At 40.6% G+C, this 14,868-nt stretch overlaps 1 protein-coding gene across 9 annotated transcripts in view; it reads left to right on the top strand.

Annotated features, from left to right (window-relative positions):
* The window catches only part of NAALADL2 (N-acetylated alpha-linked acidic dipeptidase like 2), a 502,547-nt gene that overhangs the window by 117,554 nt on the left and 370,125 nt on the right, over positions 1-14,868 (top strand). The window contains exon 1 of one of the 9 annotated variants that reach the window (XM_064458025.1): positions 2,819-2,837. The exons of the other annotated variants lie outside the window; for them this stretch is intronic. The gene's annotated coding sequence lies outside the window, so the exon portion shown is untranslated. Of the gene's footprint in view, positions 1-2,818; positions 2,838-14,868 lie in introns of those variants that run through there. 9 annotated transcript variants of the gene reach the window in all.

A 14,868-nucleotide genomic window follows, 5' to 3' on the forward strand; every position in this document is an offset into this window, starting at 1 on the left:
TACTACATAGAAAACATACAGTAGCAAATTCAATTTAGATCCAAATTTTAATTTTGAAAAAAAACCAATGGTATGTTTAGTAGTGTACAGGTCTAAGTACCACTTCGGGAATGGTAATGAGAGAATTGGTGCTATTTCTTTCTTCTCTTTCTTCATTCAGGATCTGACTTGAGGTTATATCCAGCCTAATTTTGATCTTAGTTTCCACGTTGTAAGTGAGGAGCTATTTCACTGCTGCTAATAAAATAATATTGATAAAACGGATGTAAAATGTTTTCAGAACCATTGTATTTTATGCAGGCCTTTTGGGACCCATAAGCGTGATTCTGACTTAATTTGTGCCTTTTCTCCATTAGTGAGAGTGAGCTTAGCCAAATGGCGTTCCTCTTGGTTTGCGTTAGCGGGCATGGGATAAGAATGAGGGCTGCACAGTAATACTGTTTTTTAAATAAAAAAGTTCTGTGCGTGCACGTGTGCAAACACACACGCACAAACCCAGCGTGAGTTTTTTCAGTCGCCATCAATCTGATGGACTGGGTTATTTCCATGTCTGCTTGTTTTTAGAAACTAGCTGAAATAATTGGTGATTCAACTGGATTTTTTTTTTAAAGAAAAAAAGGGTGGAAAAATTAACATTACTCAAGATACGTGTCAAAACCACTGCTAGTGAGACAAGTTGCATTTCTTTTCATGTTATTTATTTTTAGAGAACTTTGCGCTTGTATGAATTACTGAAGGTGCCAGATTGACAGCGCTGGAGGCTGGCTTCACTCAGTCATTAGCAAAAAAGATCTGGCCTGGGCAGCAGGTGCACAAACCTCCTTGCTGTGCTATACCCGTGCGTCTCAGTTCTGCCGTGAAAAAAACCCTTTCTGAGGATCCAAGGGTTTCAGTCCTGTTCACTCCTTGCCTTTCCCTGCAGCGTTTTCTTCTAAGGGTGAAACATAATGGTCTTGTGATGATGAGGTTTGTGCACTAAAGACTACGCAAAGACCTTTATTTGATTGCACCAAAGAGCTGTCAGATGGTGAAGAAGGCTCGGGGCTTACATAAGTCAGTAATTCTCGCCATCTGGTCAATCAGTAAATATAAGGTCACTCTGCCGTCACAGCATTTTTGTTTTGCACCAAGTACAGCAAGCTCAGAGAATAAATTAGCACTTGGTTTGGGTCTGTTCTTATTCTTCAGACCTCCGTTTCTGCAGAGGCTTGCAGCCTGGGTGTGACAAGTGAAAAGAGCAAAGCCCAGAATAATAGAGCTTTGACTGCCGGCCATAAATTGAGTCCTCGTTCAAGCGAGCACGCTGAGAGCCCTTCAAAAATGCACTGCAACTGAGAATATCTTGTATTTTTGTGGGGTTTTTGTTTTTCTTTCCGTTTGTGGTTTTGTTTTCTGTTGTGGTTTTTTTTTGCTCTTAGAATCAAGATCCATTCCTTCACAGAAGTTGTTGTTTTCCATCTTCCTGTGAATTAAGTACTGTTTACTGGAGGGTATGACAATATTAGCCCCACAAGATGCAATTACTGTAAATTTTAATTTTATGATATTGTACATAAGTTGTAATTGATTTTACACTGCATTCTGTTGCTAGACGATCATAGTTTTGCTTGCTTGCTAGGTGTGCGTAATACACGCTTGCCTCTCTGGCCCACAGAGGACAGAGTTAAGCTGCTTTATCCTGAGCGTGTCAGTTTATTCTTTCAGGTCTTGGGAGGCACCGTAAGTGAGCAAGAATTAGAGGACTCATATAAGTATTATCAGCATACCAACCTGAAATATTTGGCTTTCCTCAGGGCTCCCTTATGTCCTCTTTATTAGCATGTCTAAAGCATATTTATAAATGGCTCATTATATATTTATCCTTAATATAAACATATGATTAAATAAGAGTAATATTACTTTAAACACTTTCCAGCAAGTTCAGATTCCTTCTGTAATTAGTCTGGACTTTGGATCAGCTCTGAAGAGTGTGTTCCTTAGGGTTTGTTCTTGTGTTCTGATGTTGGTTTTTAGATCAATATGTATGTAGTCTCATGAAACATTTACAGACCAGGTCTGAAACAAGCAACTACTACTTTTTGCTGAGAAAGGTGATAGGAAAATATCAAAAGCCTCCATAAAGAACACGGCACGCATGCATGGGGTGGGGGAATTAAAAGGGGCATGTCCCAGAAAGCGGATTTTTCGGAACGGTGTCTCTTTGGTTTGAAGCTGCCCTTTCTTAATGAGAGGGCTTCTTGGCCACCAGGTCTACCCTGCTCGCTCAGCTGCATCAAGAATGGTCTTGTTTCAGATTTGGGTTTTTGAGCAGGACTCTGAATAATGCTAATGAAGGCTGTAATCAGCTGCAGTTATTAACTGGGGTTCTCTAACAAAAGGTGGTAACTCTGAAGATCCATTGTAAAAATGCTTCCTTCCCCCTTTGGCTTTGGTGACCTCAGGCCTCCGAACTGAGTGCCTGTTTGCTCTCTGGACAATTATTAGCAGAACTTCATTGGGTCCCTCCTTGGCTCTTTTTGAATGATAATAGCGAGGGTTTCCTGTGACAGCATTTCTTACACAGATTGGCTCTATTCACCAACCGGGTACAGTAACAATGGGTAATTTAAAATAATTCATTTTATTGCTGCCTCCTGTAGATTTTTGACTTTCATTTCAAAGTGGTGAATCTAGAGAGCCAAGAAGCATGTTCTGATCACTGTCCTGGTGCTGTGAAAAATATGAGATTCAAATAGTCCCGCAGAGCCATCAGCAGCTGGATCAGCACAGAGCACTCTTTTGACTTCAGGCTAAGTCATTCCAACACTTTTTAGGTGCTTTTAACTCCTTTATCACAGGTATGCTTTTTTTTTTTTAATTTTAGCTTTGATTTCCCAGTTTATATGTGCTCATGAATCAGGGTTTGGGATTTCAGTTTTAGAGAAATGTCTTCGCTAACATAAGCATATCAGAACTGAGACACCTGCATAAATCGAAGCATGATAACAGTGAATCTCTCTCCAATGATGAGAATCCACTGCAGAACTAGCTATCAGACCCAAGACTTCCAGCTCCCAGTCTGCTCTGCATTATTGTTGTTTTGCTGTTACAATCCTTTCCCGTTCTTACAGGTATGTTGCAGATGATTGCATCCCAATATATATGCCTGAAAATGAATCAACACAGCAACATCTTGCTGCAATAAATAGAACTGAAATTGAGAATCTAGTAGATGTGTAGTAAAAGGATGATGTTTGCTCAGTGTCCGAAAGCTTTTCCTCATCATCTTGATCATAAAGCTACTTTAAACTTTGAAATTCCACCAAATGCAGGAATAAGCTCTTTCTGGCAATAGGCTCGATGAAATTCAGTGTTTGTTGCTCAGGGAAGTGATCCAGGGGAAGGTGACCATTTTTTTCCCCTAGTACATCATCCGTCAGCGTGTGTGGTAAGCACTGTGTTTATTTTGGCTGCCCCATACCTCTTTTCTCTGAAAGTATGTCACTTACTGGAGAAAAGCAAAGAACTGGGGGTGACACAGAGGGAATATCAGCGTGGTTGTAACAGTTCAGGCAAAAGAAACCAAGATTTATATCAACTTCTTATGCAGACAGGACACTAGTTCATAATCCAGAGTGTGCTCTGCATTGGTAGGAGGTCCTGACAAGGTGTCGTCTTCCTTCTCCTTCAAGTACTGGAAGTTTTCTAAAGTGGCTGGAATTTTTTCCACCTCTATACAGGGATTGCATTCCATAGCCCTGGCGGAAAAGGTGGTGGTAGTGAGGGGCTTTATTGTATTTGTCTTTTTCCTTTGCTTGGAAAACAGCATCTCCGCTGATCTCTGCCACAAATGAGGTGGTATAATCCTGGGACAGCATCGGTAACAGCGGTCTGTCTTCAGTGAGTTGTTGAGATGGTCTTTATAAAGCCACACAAGGTTGTTTTCTTGATAGCAATATCGTCGTGATCAAGGTGTTTGAAAGAAATTGTTAAAGTGTATTGCTGTGGTGTAGGTTTTTTGGTGGTCTCTTAATTAGTCCCTTCCTACTTATGATATTCTTAATACTCTGTTAGATTTATGGACGTTGTCTGACTGTAACATAGTAACATTACATTGTAAGGTAGTGTCCTTTAAGTAATGATAAAAAAGTAGGATAAAGTAGACTTTACTGGAAGAATTTCTACTTCTCAGGGATCGTGCATGTATTTTTTGCTCTAGGGTTGTTTATACCGTTGTCAGTGTTATTTAAGTTGGATTCAAGCCAATAGGAGAAGTATCTGTTACATAGGACGTTTAGGACAAATAGAGAGAGTACTGGCTCAATACCTGCGCAGTAACGCTCGCCCGGGTAGTAGGTAGTGAATTTTAATTAACCTGAAGCAGGTCTTTGTAGATTTGTTCCATATCTGGAGACTGGGTTTTCTCAGTTTTCCTGCTATTCTTAGTCATTCAGGGTGACTCTATGCATTTCCAGAGTGTCATAACATATATGTTGTTATGTATCATATATCCCAAGGTATATGAAGCAACTTTATATTAGCAGAAAGAAACATTATTGAGTGTTTAAGTCATTTTCTGTCTTGCTCACATGTTTCTAATCGTAAGGCCAAGCAGGCTGTGTGGGGGAGAAGGCGTACTGCTTGAGTTTGCCCTTCTAAAACCACATATGAATTGCTAAACTAAGGGCACACTGTGAAGGTGCTCAAACAAAACACGTTAGGCAGGGAAAGTGTTTTACGTCACCTCCCATGCATGTGCCATGAAGAGGCGGAGAAGCGCGCTGCGTCAAGAGTTTTGCACTCTGCTGGTGACGTTGCTTTTGTTGTACAGGTTTCAGTAGTTATTGCGAGCTTCCGTAGTCGTGACAAGTTATTAAAATTTAGCACGTTTGCAAAAGTTGGGGAGGGTTTTGACTATTTTCACCTTAATTACTAAGGAAATGAGGCTTCTGTAGTTGTGCTGTCGCTGTCAGGGGCACTAAGAATGTTCAGGCAAATTTCAGGTAGTTTGGATGTTCTTCTGGAAGCGTATTTTTTCCGAAAGATTTTATCAGAGATCAGTTGATTTGTGCAGCAGTAAATGTAGCTGAAGATATGTCTTAGGTATAGAGGAGAGGGAGCAAACAATTTTAATTACTTTTCAGTGACTTCAGATCTTCATATCCTAAGATTAATTTTTAATTACACAGAAAGCTGTGCAACCCTGAGGAAGCGTGGGCATGTCCACACTTACAGAACAAAATGCTGCCTGGTTTGCTAAAGAAGTGTATGTTTGTCAGAAATACTGTGATTTAATTACCTGTCATGGTGTTTTCTTGCTCTCGTTATTTCAGAGGAAAAAAGAACTGTAAGGATGCAGTTCAGCTGTATTTATTGTTGGTATCACGGTTGTGATAGATTTTAGGAATCCCATGATTGTGGAATATATAGAACCGGGAACAATACCTGCATTTAGTAATAACTAATAGAACAAGAACCTCTGCATTTACTCAGCAGTCAGAGAAGCAAGAAAGACTTACTTGATCTGCATCAGGGAAGTAGTTAGAAGCCATTGGAAACCAAGGGTTAGCTTGAAGGAGATTTGTCCTGCCCTTCTCTCTCAAGAAGGCAGCGTGTGCGTCGCGGCGGTGCAGACCAGTGGCTCCTGTGTAGCAGTGCTGGAGCTTTTCACTCCAGTTTTTATTTTTTGTTTTTTTTTAGGGGGCACTGTCTCCACTGTCGGGTTTATCTCAGGATGGTGTTCAGCTGGTGCGGAGCCACGGGGTGCCGTTGGTCCTGCATTGGTGCTCTGGGTCCACGCTTGCGGAGTGGTGCTGCAGCTGCTGCCGCCTTTTTCCAGTTTCACGTTTCTGGTTATATTTTGATCATACACTGGAGCCTTCCAGGAGAATAAAAAGCATAAGCTAAAGTTAACTTAATCCATGCCAGTAGTCACAGCAAACGCAGCTGAGGCTTTTAGCTTGAGTGTTCCTGTGAATCTGTGGTGGTAGGCATAGTTTCGTAATAGCTGGCTTTGTCAACCTGTATATCTATTCATCTTGTTCTTCAGATAGTTCTTGTATGAAAGTGGCATTTCTGCTGTCTGTGTGAGCTCAAATTTTATGTGCCTTCATAACAAAATTAAGTTTACCGCGTTTTATTCCTGCTATTGCTGCAAAGAGGGGCTGAGTCAGTCTGTATTTGTTCTTGTGCTTTATGAGCAGAAACTTTTACCAACTTCCTAGTTATATTTTATTTGTGAAAACATGATGAAAGTAACGGGGTTGCCCTGGTATCACAGCATTTAATTTGGCCTGTGTTGTTATTAGCATTGAGTCATATGAGCAAGAAATAATCCAGTTAGACTTCCACTTCCCAAGGCTGAGCTTTTAGGGCTGACAGGAAACAAATATACATCTTTTCACTTCTAAACTGTATATATTTGACCTGAAAGTCTGAGACCTACAGTCAATCCAAATCATGGCAACGTTGGGTTTGCAGCAGGAATGGTTTTTCTCACTCCTCGTAGAGGCGATGTCCATAATGTCCTCGATCAACTGCGCTCCTTTTGCTCTTCGAGTCTCTTCTCGGTATGCCTTGGGTGGAAGAAAGGATAGGTGGACTACTTGGGTTATAAATATAAAACCATTGCAATATTCCTTTCAGATAAGTTGCAGACACCGTATTAGTCCACTAATTAGGCCTCACTCGCCATCCCTGGGATGCTGCCTCCCTGTAACAAAGGCTTCGCGGCAGGCGAGCTCTAGGGGTCTGTAAATTCAGTTCTCTGTTAATTCATGGGCATTCCGGCCCTGTACGCTGTAGTGTAGCTGGTGGTTAACTAACAGGTAATTGTGTGAACCCATGTCCTCTACATGCCTAAACAACAAAATGTTTGTAATGGTTGCTTTGCTGCTATAGAGAATTTTCCCTATTTACTGTTTCTATATTTACCAGATTACATGTAAAAACCATAAAATCCTTCATATTATCCATAAACACAATAAAAAATGCTACACTACATAACTGTGACTTAGTCAATATTTCTAGGCTTAGCCTGAGGGGTTGAAAAGAAAATTATTCCTGTTACAAATTTTAATTATGCCATAAACTTTGGGAAATAGCTATTGATCTTCAGCATCTGGCATCAGAAATGTTGCCTGCTTTTTTTGGTTATCTAGTTTGTGAGCAGCATTGTCATATAGAATAAAAATAAAAAATGTCAGAGGAGATGAAGATGTACCATATGCAAATGAGAATATTTTGGTTTGTTTATGTACTAAAAATATTTTATTGCTGAAGATTTTTTTGTTTCTTACCAGATTTTTTGAGCTATCTCCAGAGAAATTTGCATTTGAGATGTAAGAAAGCAAATTCTAATTCTATCAAAGACCCTTTCTCACCGTGGGATACTGTAATGTATACAGTATGTTTCCTGTCTTAGAGGTACATTTAAAATTGCAATTGTGTTTCAACAGACTTCTATCTGTTGCGGAAAAATTACAGTTCCAAGGGCCAGGTAAGGCAAAGGGTGGAACCTTATTTCTGTACTTTTTGCCTTACACCTGGGCTGTTAGATGATGGGTGTTAGTGTGAAAACTTTAAGTCTGGCTTAAAATAGTAAAATTGAAATTCTGATCTGATATGAAATTGGTGGCAAAGCTCGCATTGCTGTTCAGCACGGTGAGCTCTCACGCGGAGGTCGCAGGGTAGGAAGAAGGGCTTTTTAACGTGTTTGAATTTCGGATCGGCGTGTTCCGAGTGCAGCATTAGGAACGCAGGCTACCTTTCTAATCACAATAAGGCCTAGAGCCTAATGTGGTGTTTCATGGTGCATTGCTTACGGATCGTGAGGTCTTGACTGTAGGTGGAAGAGGAGGAAGAACTGAGGTGATCCTTGAAAACAGTTGTTTTAGGTGACTGGAAATAGAGGCTATTCTGTCATTAAAATTTCAATGCAAGGATCCTTGTTGGCAGAGTAGGGTAAAGCTCCCTTTCTTCTCCCCCATCCAAAACGTTCTTTGAGGAGACGCTGCTTGGTGCCCTACTTAGGAGGTAAATCAAGGAAGATCGTTTTTTGTATCCAGAACTGGAGCTACACAAAGAAAAATGGGTTAGAGAGCTCCAAAGAACTGACCCTTGGAAGGATGGGCGAGGGCAACCCTCTCAGACTTCTGAGTAGGCGCCTGTGGGACCAAAGAGTGCTTGCTTTCCCTCCACATCGTGTAAAGGAAGGAGGTAGTTTCTGTGGTCCTGAGAGTTGTCCAAATCAGCGCTGTTTTAGTTGGCTCAGTACAAAGATACAGTGAAATTAATCTTAGTGCTAACTACCATGTCAATGTCATCTGTATTAAAAGGAAGGATGTTTGTCAAGCCATAGCACGTGGGTAGGCTGCTCTGTACAGGAAACTCCCAGAATGCACCTGAGAAACGCTACGTTTTCCCCCTATTTCAGCACGGGGTGGATGCACCGCTATCGCTTTCCGCTTGTTAGTTTTAACTTAGATTCTCATCTTTTTATCTTGGCGCACCCTGTGGTGAGCGCTGATACCAGACAGCATCTGAAGTTTCTCCAACGTGGTGCACGTTACAGCAATGCCGTGACCTCTTCTTGAATAAGTAAACTAAGCAAACTAGGACAAAGATGGCTTCAGAGAGGCAGCTTGTAATAGCTGTTGCCAACTCTTCGGCAGGAAATTGCTTCCTCGCAAAGGTATCTGCCAGCGGCGTGTTGATGCTCGAACCCTTCTGGCTGACTTTACTGTGCCTAGCCTTGAACAAACGGGGTAGAAAGAATATCACTGAGGCTTGCAGGCATTTGAGGAGGCCAAACTGACAGGTTGCACTCCAGCAGGTAAACGGAAGCCTATTAAGAACACACAGAGACAAAATGTGTCATGTGAGCGTCGACTGTTTCGTTGGGATGAACCTCGGTGAGGAAGGCAGATGTGGTGGTTCAAGGGCACGGAGCAAGGAGGCTGTTTCTGAGGGCTTTCTATAACATGTTCTGACTGAAATATTTTCGTGTAAGGCTAAATGGTTAAATCCAACATGCATCTGCAGTCTCTTTATGCAGCAGGACTAAGGTTGCATCTCTGCAGAGCCCTCTCTGTAAAAGCAACTCCTCTTGATCTCCCCAAATTTTGTCTGCTCTGAAGAGCCCTAGTAAGTACTACTTGAATAATTTTTAAAAAATATTAAATGTGTGAAATGTATGCATTTTTTACAGGGTGAGGGAAAAAAAACCCACATGGAAACGCTCCGTTCTCTCTCGCAAAAACTTCCAGCAGTTTGAGAACTCGGAGCTGCCCTGATTTTTCACTCCTCTGCAGTTATCCTTTAGACATTTAATTTGAGCCTTGAACTTCAGAAAAGTTCCACCACCTGTGCGTTGAGCCATTTATTTTGGTGACAAAGGGAAGCTCAGTGCCTTGAAAAATGTAACCTCTAATTTTTATATGCTCTAATTTTGTATCTATTGTTTCTGGCTAGCAGGTTAGATTTGTACTGCTGCTGTCTGCAGCAGCTTAAAATTCATGTTGGTGTGTCACTGCAGTTACTACACTCAAGCCACCACACCAGAAAACTATTAACTTTCAGATAATGATAACAGAAAATGTTTTATAATAAACTGTGAAATAACCTAATCATCTGCAAAAGGTATAAAGATTTTATATTAAAATGCAATTAACTTCTGCTTTTTTGTTTGTTTGTTCTTAACAAATTGGTTGTGTAAGACATGCAATTAATTGCCTTTTGCTTTGGAGGGAATTTGTGTCTGCTTTAACATGGTTATCTGCTCTCACAATAGATGACTGCCACTAAATTTCCTGATGCCTACGTGTAGGCTCCTCTTTGGTAGGTTGAGAAAGAAGGAAAGTGATGGCTTTCCCCTGTTAAAGCTTGGTGCCGAGTTGTACTCGGAAGGCTCAAAGCCATAGAGGGCCTAAGGCAGAGGAGGGCTCGTTTCAGTTTTTAGCTGAATAACAGGTTTTTTTGTATGGTCTTGAGTTGCCCCTCATCCCGCTTTGTGCAAATCACTTCCTTCACTTTTTACCTTAGACTCGCGTTTGAGATAGGCAGGTACTAGCTGCCGGAGCTCCGCAGGCATTGCGGGGTTAAAATCTGTCAGTAATGCTCAAGAGCCTTTATCTTAGTGAAGGTATATATAGGATAGAGGTAAGGACTACTCACACGTACCTTTGCGGTTTTAACTGGCTCATTTCTAACAGTAGAAGCGAGCGTCCAAACAAAATGGAGAAAACCAAAGTCTTCTACACAAAAGGAAGCTTTCTAAAGATGTGAGAACATGCTGAGCTATTAAAAATCAAGAGGAAGAATAAAGCTCTTTACCATGGGAAGGCTGGGAACAGAAGGGTTGGGAGAGAAAGACAACAAAATGAAGAATTAGATAATTTTTTCGGAACGCGTGTCTGGTGTGGCCGCGGTCAGTCCGAAGGCTGGTGGCACCAGGCAGCTTCCTTTGCGCTGCAGTCAGGGAGAGAATTTCCACCTTCCTGAGGATGGTTCTTGTTCCAAGACAAACTTTTCAAAGACCTAATTGGCTGTCGATCCGAAATGCTGTAGGCACTGTACTAATAACAGTGTTATAAAACAGGTTTGAATGTGAGTCTTGATGTAATTATTCGTGTTACCTCCTTCCTGTGTCATGTAGGAGAACCAGGACAGGTTTCTGGGTGAAAGAGGGATGAGTTATTCCAGTGCCCCGTGTGCAGCAGACAGGCAAACACTTCTCCTTTGTTCTTGTGCTGTAAAGCTCTGTGTCAGACTGAGTGTCTCTAAGCACTCCCCAGAGGTGATCTAGAAGCGAAGGGTTTCCTGTATGTTACTTCAGTGTGTTTTTTTTAATCTGCTTTATGACGTTTCCAACTCATCTTATAATGCAAAAAGCTGTTTGCTACATAAAATAAAGCTCTGTTTTATTATTTTTGTTAAAATAATTGAAAATAGAAATGTGTTAGGCACAGTGATTTGATTTTTAGTTGACTAATGGAAATGCTAAATATTTTGGGATGTCTGACATCTTCGGAAAAAATCTAGCCCCTGAACTTATATTCGTCAAGTATTATCCAAAGTAGAGTCTGTCTTAAACGTGAATAATGAGATTTGGCTGACTGTATTTTTTTGCTTATTCTGATATTACGGCCTTCTGTATTTTCAAAGGTAAACAACATCCTTCGCTGTTGGCATGGATGTCTTAGAATGTCAGTACCTGTTGTCCCCTGACTCTGGCTCTGCTGGAGGTGGCTCTTCAAATCCTTCAGGATCGTCACAGGGGTCTATAAACCACCCTTTCTTGTAGTATTGCATCTTCGGCTGAAAAGTAGAGATTACAGGTTCCACGTCTGTAAATCATCGTTCCTGGAGGCTGTGGGGTGGGTGTGTGCACGGACAGTGCAGTGATCTTTTTTTGCCTATGGACGTTCTTCAGTAGCATGCAAAGTGTGCTGGCTGCCTACCTTGCGTATGTAATTTTATTTTGATAAACTTGTTAAGTTCACGAGTGTTTACGTACTTAGCTTATTATCGAATTCAGCTTTAAAGAAGTTAGAGATTAGGTTTCTGGACCTTTCAGTATGTGATTGTACTCCTCACCTAGGAAGTTAGGGATACATTCACAGGCAATAATCATATTATTTCTCCAGTCCTCTAGTTTAGTCAAGAAACTTGTCCTGAACCGATCACGTGAAGGTGGAAGAGGTGGGCTGGCTTCTTTAGATCTACCCAAAAGCAAGAGAAAAACCAAATTGATTCTAAAAACAAAAGGAGTCTTAGTGCCAAGATGTACGTAGCCTTTAGGGTATTGTGTTCTTTGGTTTATTTTTATTTATGTAATGAGGAGAGTCTGTTGTAGCTTTACTTCTGTTTATTGCTTTGTCTTTAATGCGGTCCAAAAGACAATGTTTTACTGAATTTAATGTCTGTGTCCTAGTTCTGCAGTGTGGACGGTTACTGCTGTGCTCCCCGTAAATGGAGATAAGGTCCAATAAAACCTGGCGTTTGTCTGTTAAGTCAGCTGTTGGGTTTATGAAACTTGGGTGGGTTTTTCCTTGTTGGTTGGTTGGGGTTTTTTTCCTAGATTGTTGTCAGCTGCAGCGACTTGAACTGGCTTAAATCTTTTATGGCAATTAGGGCAAAGCTAGAAGTTGCAGGAAGAAAAAAACCTTCATATTTCTAAAGTGATTTAAAAAAACCCAAAACCCAAAAAACATTAAAATGGGTTTTCTGTTTTCTCAGGAACAGGTGTTTGTTTAAATGCAATCATGAACTTGGGCTCAGGTTTAATTTATTGTTTAATTTTGTACCAGTCTTTTGTAAATAAACTGCCTCAGGAGCAAGCGAATAGGAGTTTTCTTTGTACTGAAGACTTGGAGTCGGGCTTGTTTCAGCAGAGTTAAGCATCCCAGGAAAAGAAACAAAACTGCTGATGAAGCAGGCTCGTGCGTATAGATCTTCGTCAGGGTTTAAAAAGATGCGGTAGCTCCAGTTTGCAGCACATCTCCAGTTAAGTCTGAGTAACTGTGTTTGGCCCAGATTAGATCTCAGTCTTAAAAACTCTGGCTTCTTAAATGTGGTGTGGTTTTTTTGGTTTGTTTTGTTCTGGTTTCGTTTTTTCGGCCATGGAAATCTGTCCTCGCCTGTGTTCGGTCGTTTCATACGCGCTGCATCTGAGCGCAGGCAGGTCTGGAGTGGCGGCGATGAGATACAGCTGGTGTCTCTCAGTTGTTTTTGGCCAGATGTGAAATAAGCCCGCTGAAAGTGCACGATGATCATCTTGTTTGTCTGTATGGAAGCTCTCACCTGATAAGCGAACAGAAATGTTCGAGACTGAGGTTTTGAACCAAACTCAACCTTTAAAACTTCTGCTGAACTGCAATCACACGGTTTAACAGATATCAGGCATTATAAGCACAAACATACATGTATTTTACTAAACCTATTTAGCCAGTTTGTCCTACCTATCATAGATGATTTGAATTCTTCCTCTTAAAGACTGCAGAGAAATTGCCTGCCTTTCATTTAATTCACATTTTCTTGTGTATATTTCTTATTCAGACTGGAAGAGGGAGCGCTCCGTCCAACCAGTGACCCATGTCTGGCTTCTCAGGGAAACAAAGAAAGAGAGAAGGAATGTACTCTCCATTTCAATCCTAAAAATAAATAAATAAATACTATATTTAGGCCTGCAGCACTCATTTCAAATAAGCAATTACAGTTGATTATATAGGAAAAAAATAATTAAAATTTATCCTGATAGCACTGTTCTGTTTGACAGACTGTTTTTGGCAAACATCTTTTATTGTTTTCTGGTTTGTTTTTTTTTTTTTTTTAAATGGCATTTATGGGTTAAAAAGTTATAATTGGCTATCTTTTTCACTTTGTGTTAATTGGTTTTATTTTAGTATTTGTTTCGGGAAGCTAGCATGGAGGTCTTTGAATATGCACATCTGCTGTAAAGATGGAAATCTGATAGAGGCCTGATTGCTTACTGGAATAGGAGAAAATTAAAGTCCTGTATTCCAGGGAACAGAATAGGAGCAGAACGCTGAGACAGGATGTTTGAAAAGCAGCATTTTAAATGTTAGTGCATTGCTCAGTTATCATTTTTAAACCCTGTAACCGTGAGGCATTTCAGCCATTTTAAATTACCAGTGGATAAATGTTTATATTATGCCAAGTGTAAAGATAAACATTTCTATTATGCTTCAAAATTTGAAGATCATCAGTAACTTCCTATTCTTCATAAAGTTCAATTTCATGCAAGAGTAACTGATGTTTTCAGATGCAGTCAGTGATGCTGTGGCTTCTGCAGAGCTTTTAGTTGGTAAGGGAGAAGAAATCAAAGATAAATAATTTTGTGTGGTATGTGGTTGATTTACTAAGGCCATCGTGACAGTGTATCCCATGTTGTGTTATTAAACCCAAGTGTTACCATATTAGTCATTTTATGTATCGTCATAATTCTATAATTATTGTATTTTACATACCCAAGTTTGTTCCCATTAGCTTTTAGTCTTCACGGCCGGTTTGAAATTCTATGTGAATTGGAATACATTTGTCTCTCTATCAGGTCAGTCTTTGCCAAAAGCTCCTGCAGATTTTGACTTCACCCATTATTGAAGTTTTCCTTTCTCAGATGAAAACTCAGTTATTTCTGAATGGTTTCTTTGCCTGCTTATAACCAACTGAAACGAGGATGCAGCGAAAACGTGTGTTTAACTATTTTAATAGTCCTATTTGAAATTATTTTCTTCCTTCCCATAACGAATCAGACTTCTAATGATTCTTCCTGTTTACTAATTTGCATTGCTGTCTGGCTGCCGTGCATTTCATCAGCAGGAGTAAACTGTTCCTATATCACCAGGAGCCTGTCAGGAGTATCTAGGCAGCGCTGCGACTGCTGACAGGGTATGGAAATCCGCTGGAGAGGCCGGGCTCAGTCCGCTGGGGATTTCATCTCTTGTCAGAAGCTCAATGACTGGCATCTCCAAATCTTCAAGTGGGAGATGCGGTAACCCAGCTCTGGTATGGGCCATTGTGCTTATCTGGCAAACCACCTGCTTTCTGGCTGGATTGCTGTGCTGATCTGATTCCGCTCTCTACCAGTAAGCAACGGAAGTATCAGAAATATGTCTATTTTGGTGGTAACCACTTTCAGAAATGTCTGTTTTTATATTGTTGGTTTACATTTGCTGTATTAACAGAAGGCGATGAGTTGAGTCAAGTTAGTTTGCACAGTATTTGCAAAATAGAAGTTTTCAGCTACTTCGGGGGGGGAACACAATACCAAAACACAAAAAAAAAAAAGGAAAAAAACCCAAAATCTCCCGAAAGGCAATTGGGCACTTAAAAGAAAACAATTCTTTGCTGAGAACTCGCTACTTACAG

This window comes from Phalacrocorax carbo, chromosome 7 (assembly GCF_963921805.1).
Source record: "Phalacrocorax carbo chromosome 7, bPhaCar2.1, whole genome shotgun sequence".
In the NCBI taxonomy this organism is placed as follows: domain Eukaryota; kingdom Metazoa; phylum Chordata; class Aves; order Suliformes; family Phalacrocoracidae; genus Phalacrocorax; species Phalacrocorax carbo.